Source organism: Adiantum capillus-veneris, chromosome 17 (assembly GCF_014529385.1).
Source record: "Adiantum capillus-veneris isolate H3 chromosome 17, ASM1452938v2, whole genome shotgun sequence".
Taxonomy (NCBI): Eukaryota; Viridiplantae; Streptophyta; class Polypodiopsida; order Polypodiales; family Pteridaceae; genus Adiantum; species Adiantum capillus-veneris.
In genome coordinates, this window is record NC_140947.1 from 79,902,900 (window position 1) to 79,909,261 (window position 6,362).

The 6,362-nt window shown below is 43.5% G+C and overlaps 1 pseudogene across 1 annotated transcript; it reads right to left on the reverse strand.

Annotated features, from left to right (window-relative positions):
* Nucleotides 1-1,277: 1,277 nt before the first annotated feature.
* LOC147437551 (short-chain dehydrogenase TIC 32, chloroplastic-like) lies at nucleotides 1,278-4,825 on the reverse strand (annotated as a pseudogene). The gene is made up of 10 exons (XR_015184889.1): nucleotides 4,549-4,825; nucleotides 4,226-4,457; nucleotides 4,070-4,149; nucleotides 3,802-3,956; nucleotides 3,620-3,698; nucleotides 3,426-3,507; nucleotides 2,613-2,662; nucleotides 2,417-2,529; nucleotides 2,254-2,329; nucleotides 1,278-1,913 (listed from the first exon to the last, which is right to left on the reverse strand). The product of XR_015184889.1 is annotated as a short-chain dehydrogenase TIC 32, chloroplastic-like (transcript).
* Between the last annotated feature and the right edge of the window lie 1,537 nt (nucleotides 4,826-6,362).

Below are 6,362 nucleotides of genomic sequence, written 5' to 3' on the forward strand. Positions count from 1 at the left end.
ACGCCACATGCCTTCAAGATACAAGCATAGTTGAATGCATTTGGAGACCTTCCTTCTCTTTGCATGTGCTGAAAAGCCCAAAGTTTCCTGGCCCTGCCGCTATTGGGCAATATCCCATGATCAAAGCATTCCAAGAGACGACATTCCGAAGAGGAAGCTCGTCAAGCACTTTTTGTGAAAACAGTCCAGAGCTTCCTGGCCCAGCCACTATTGAGCATATCCCGCAATCAAAGCATTCCAAGAGATGACATTTTGGAGAGGAAGCTCGTCTAGCACTTTTCGTGCTTCATAAAGTACACCACATTTGTCATACATGTTAGCCAAGGCAGTGCCAAGCACTTTTTGTGAAAACAGTTTAGAGCTTCCTGCCACGATCAAAGCATGTTAGCCAAGGCAGTGCCAATAACCTCTCTCTCTTTTGTGAAAACAATCCAGAGCATATCCCGCAATCAAAGCAATCCAAGAGATGACATTCTAGAGAGGAAGCTCGTCTAGTACTTTTTGTGCTTCATGAAGTACACCACATTTGTCATACATGTTAGCCAAGGCAGTGCCAAGCACTTTTTGTGAAAACAGTTTAGAGCTTCCTGCCACGATCAAAGCATGTTAGCCAAGGCAGTGCCAATAACCTCTCTCTCTTTTGTGAAAACAGTCCAGAGCATATCCCGCAATCAAAGCAATCCAAGAGATGACATTCTGGAGAGGAAGCTCGTCTAGTACTTTTTGTGCTTCATGAAGTACACCACATTTGTCATACATGTTAGCCAAGGCAGTGCCAAGCACTTTTTGTGAAAACAGTCCAGAGCTTCCTGCCGCGATCAAAGCATGTTAGCCAAGGTAGTGCCAATAACCTCTCTCTTTTGTGAAAACAGTCCAGAGCATATCCCACAATCAAAGCAATCCAAGAGATGACATTCTGGAGAGGAAGCTCGTCTAGCACTTTTTGTGCTTCATGAAGTACACCACATTTGTCATACATGTTAGCCAAGGCAGTGCCAAGCACTTTTTGTGAAAACTTTTTGTGAAAACAGTCCAGAGCTTCCTGCCGCGATCAAAGCATGTTAGCCAAGGCAGTGCCAATAACCTCTCTCTCTTTTGTGAAAACAGTCCAGAGCATATCCCGCAATCAAAGCAATCCAAGAGATGACATTCTGGAGAGGAAGCTCGTCTAGCACTTTTTGTGCTTCATGAAGTACACCACATTTGTCATACATGTTAACCAAGGCAGTGCCAAGCACTTTTTGTGAAAACAGTCCAGAGCTTCCTGCCACGATCAAAGCATGTTAGCCAAGGCAGTGCCAATAACCTCTCTCTTTATTCTGCGTTTTAGTGCACAACGCAGCTCTCTCTCTCTCTCTCTCTCTCTCTCTCTCTCTCTCTCTCTCTCAATATCTCTTTGCGCTTCCATCTCATTTTCATGATGTGCTGCGGCCCAGTGCTTTGATCTTCTTGCGCCATTGCGTTTTTCGTTATTTTTGTCTGCGTTTTACCATGCGTTTTTTATTTTACAAACTCTCCTATTTTAAGATCCACTTAATTCTCGCCACATGGCATAGCTAGCTTTGCTGCATTCTTCAAATTGTTATTACATAATCAAGGTAAAGATATTGTAAGAGAAGATTGCCACTTTTAGTGATTATGCTGTAGAGAGGGGGAGAGAGATGATGATGATGATGATCTATTAGCGTCCTTTGGACCCAGATTGCCAAGTTTAGTGATAATGCTAGAGAGAGAGAGAGAGAGAGAGAGAGAGAGAGAGAGATTACTAGGCCAAAAGGGGCAGTGCTTATTTAGGTTGATAATTAATGAGCTGCTTTATAAGGTGTGATTCGACAAAGTAGTATGCCCAGATCTTTGCTCAACACCGCTCTTCGGAACTTGAAGTCTGCAAATGCAAGCTTCACAGAGCAAGTCTATTTACCCAACGCTGAAATTAGGTTAGTGTGGCAATGATATGCTTGCCATGTAGCTACAAAATCAGAGTTTGTGCATTGCATGGCAATGTTGAAAAACTCCTAATTTGGGCATTGCAAAGCATCGTTGATTTTGAACACCTAGCAACTAAACTGCTTTGGTAGGCGGTGTATGCACTCTCTTTGTATCACACTCTTGGAGAAGATGAAGAAGAAGCTCAAGGGCACACAACATAAGTAATAGTATTGCTGAGTGTGCTATTACAAAGATAAGGCTTGCCCTAGAATGATGGGCATATACAAAAGCCCGGGGGAACAAGCTACCTAGATTGTTAGTTACCTTATCCGATGCACAAAGCTGGTCCTTTGACATGAAAGCGACATGGGCCATAGCCACGCTCAATGAAGACCTGCCGCTGTGATTCGAAACATCCTTCGGCTCTTAAGATTCTCAATTTCCTGAGATTATTTTTTGGCTAACCTCCCATAAGGTCTTAGCTAACTCTGGGTTATTCTCATTTCCACTAGGCGTTGATTCATTACAGTTCACAAAATACTTCCCACTTACACCTTTAACAAAAGGATGCAATGCCAAAAGACATTGTGTTGCTGTCCCCTGGTTTACCATCAATTGCAATAATATTAATCTCTCTCTCTCTCTCTCTCTCTCTCTCTCTCTCTCAGAGAACGGACATTAACCTGAGGAATGGTTTTCATGATGAAAGGAACAAGGAAAGGTGCCACTTTTCCTGCAGTCAAAAATGAACAAATACTCAGCCCCCCCTCCGTTGTCTTCAGCAGCTCAGCAAGGCAAATTAAGACATTGAATTGGCAATGCATACCATCAGCGCTCAGCATCGCAAACACAGTTCTGAAAGCTCTTCACTGAAGTTTCATTAGGTTGGGTGCGCATTCATGCCCCATTCATCCTAGAAGGTAGAGGGAGCCCACCATTTTTGTCGCTACCCTCAATGGGTCTTCATCAACCCCATATAGTGATGAATTGAGGGTGACGACAGAAATGGTGTTGATACACTCAGTATGAGTTGTTGCCATTTATGGGTAGGACAGGGTTGTCCAATCCCATTCAGTCCCACTTTCATCCATCAGAGTCAGTATTGGCTCAGTAAAATGTCTCCGCCTTTTGGATTTCTATGTGTTTCACCACTCTACCGGTCCCCCATTTGTTTTTCTTTGCCAAGCTGTCAGTAGAAATTGAAGAAAAAGAAATAGAAACAGTTTTAATCATTAGGATTTATTGCCTTCTCTAGATACATCGCATTGCACTATGCTTTGTGTCTCTCAAAAACCAAAACTACATAACCAATCTTGCCAAGCAAACCCTTGCCACCTTCCCCAAACTAACCCTTTGCTCGAGAAAAAGCAGTATGAAGAACGACCCAAAAGTCTGCCACCTATTGCAAGCATAAATGAGAGGCTTTTTGTTGACACTCAACAAAATACAAAATAATTACTCAGGACATATCCAAGGATACAAAAAAATTCTCTTACCTGCAAGTATAGAATGCTTTTGAAGACCAGTCATAATGACACCAGGATGCAAAGCATTTGCAATTATGCAGACACCTTCCTCCTGCATTGAATATAGCAAACGAGCACACCAATAAGGTCACAATACAGCAAATCACAAGCAATTCCTAATGTTCCTGTAACGGCATCACAAACCTGGCTTTTGCTACAAGTACCTGGAATCTTCTTGTGAGCTCCTTGGCATGCAATACGTTTGCAAGCTTTGATTGTCCATATGCAAGCCACGAGTTATACCTGTGATAGACAGCACAAGAGCTTCAAGTCGATATAACATTTCCAAGAAGCAGTTACCATCAATGTTTTGGAACAAATCTGCCAAGAAATGTGAGAGAAAGACCCTGATTTATTGTTTAGACTGTCAAACCGAATACCCCCCTTTGTAGGAGTAAAAGTGTCCATCAGATGACAAGATTACGATCCTCCCTTCAATGCCGCTCTCCTGGGCAGTTCGCTTCATGTTGTCCAAGACAAGCTCTGTGAGAAGAAAGTGTCCTGCATGGAAGCTTGGCAGTCAAAGCCAAACAAGAAGAAATCAAAAAGACATCTCCATTATGTTGAACAAAATTCACTTTCGAGCTGCCTGCGGCACCAAATACAGGACATACCAATGTGGTTGGTAGCAAATTGTAGCTCAATGCCATCTGCAGAGAGCTCAAATGGACAAGCCATGACTCCTGCATTGTTGCTACTCACAGAGCAAACAATCATCAGCAGCTGCTGCCCCAGGCAAAAAGAGGTATTTTTGTGAATCATGCACTCACATCAAGATGTTGAGATGTAGGTTCAACGCTTGGAACTCGCTTGCGAATTTTCGGACAGAAGCCATGGAGCTGAGATTGAGCTGTAGCACATGCACCCGGGCATTGCTGGTCTCTTGAAGAGTGCTTTGCTTGACTGCCTCACCAGAGGAGACAGACCTAACTGCCATCACAACCTGTGCGCCACGCATGGCAAGTACACGAGCAGTTTCGGCTCCCACCCCACTGCTTGCTCCTGAAATGGACGAAACAGAAGGATGCGAAATGCTTAATGAGAAAACTGTGCAGGAGATTAGTGCAAAATGCGGCTAAGGCAGTGGCCCGACCTGTAACGATGGCGGTGAGGTGAGAAGCATCGATGCCATGGGTTACCTCCTCTGCAGTGGACGACGACGAGAAGCCCGATGACCTCGAAGGAGAAGCAGACTTTCCAAACAGCCACCCCATGGTAGTATCTCTCTCCTCTCCCTCTCTCTCTCTCTCTCTCGTCCTCAGCTCTCGTGCAAAGAACGGGTTCTGTGACGAACCCCATCGCACGTAGGTACCTAGGTATACGTGACTAGTGTAAAGCGCATGATAAGAGTGAGCCCCTCCAGCCCGCCATGTGCTCTCGATGGGAGAGGCTCTTACCTTTTTGAATTGAAGCGAAGGCAAATCACTTAGAAAAGAGCACATATAGAAGAAACAAGCGATAAAATCACGAGGCCTGCCCTTGAGAGCAGGAGTGGAACGTGAACGAGTACAATCATATTACAACTCAAGTTAATGAAAAAAAGTACATCCTGGATATGTGCAATGCACAAAGTCGATATGACTAGCTATTCTAGTGCAAGTGACTCATGAAGATTGGCTATGGACGTTGCAACATAGTGTCTAGGATGCAACCTTCTTGCGATTTACATGTTTTACATATCTTGCAACTCTTGCAACAGTCATAGAAGAGTCATGAATTTCTTCCTTTTGCAACTTGAGGAGGATTGATAATCTCTTGAAGGAACTGTCGCGCCATGAAATTTAATGCAAGTATGGACAAGTTGATGAAGGTAAGTTTTCTACCCTTCTCTACACCATAGCCAAGGAAGGAGAACTTTAATACTTGGGGTCCCTTGTTCTCGTCAGAGGATGACGGCAAATCATCTCGTGGACGATGTTTTGATCTCACCATTGTGTGAACTTGTGAGTGAGCCTTTTGAAGAGAGGGGATTGTCAATTTCAATAGTTTCAAAGGATGATAATGTTTCACAACTTGCTATGGGAAAGTTGAAGATGCATACGTGTCATCATCATTAGAAGAATTGGAATGGCATTGATTGCAAGCTCCTTGGAGAAATAAGGTCACTCTCTACCACAAGTGCTCAAGTAGATAAAACAGTTTCATCATCTTAAAATATGTTGTGTAAGAAGTGCCCAATGTTCGTGTCTTAGCTTAATGTCGTGCCGTTTCCAATTTTAAAAATGTTGGTTGAGGGCAAGGGGGAAAGGAGAAATTCTGCCCCAAAATAGACAAAAATAGTGTAATAACCCAAAAATAACCTTTTTTTTTGAAATTTCCTTTTGACAAAATCAAGAAAAGAAATTTTGTATGTTTGAAAAACAAGATTTCTCCTGAACACTGGAAGTGAGTAAATGTAGAGATTTAATGGACGAGAAATGAAGCCTTTTCAGGACCAGGAGAACTAAGCTCCAAGTTCTATGTTGAAAGGTGATACCTTCATGGATGAGAAGTACCAGCAAGGTATTAACTTCAAAAATGAAAGTTGTGCTCCTATCTAAGAACGAAAGAGTGGAAGTGGCATAATGGCATTATCATTGCCTCGAGTAGCGCCAACTGACTGCGTCAGCCACATTAGGCAGCCATCCGGGTGTTTGCCTACCACCACTGGCAGCAAGCAATTGTCCACGTCCATTTTCTAAGTCATGTCGGCCCTAATCTGCCAGCTTGTCCACCCTACACAGCGAGCCTACAGCCTTGTGTGTTTTTTATGATGCCAAATCGCATGATAATGCACGCAAGCAAAGCAAGAAGGCGAGCCTTTTCTCAATCTCCTGCAAGGATGGAGAGGATTAACGTGCATAGCGCCTTGACGTCTGGTTGCTCTCTAAGTTGAGCACAGCAAGGCAAGGCTCCAAGATGTCATGA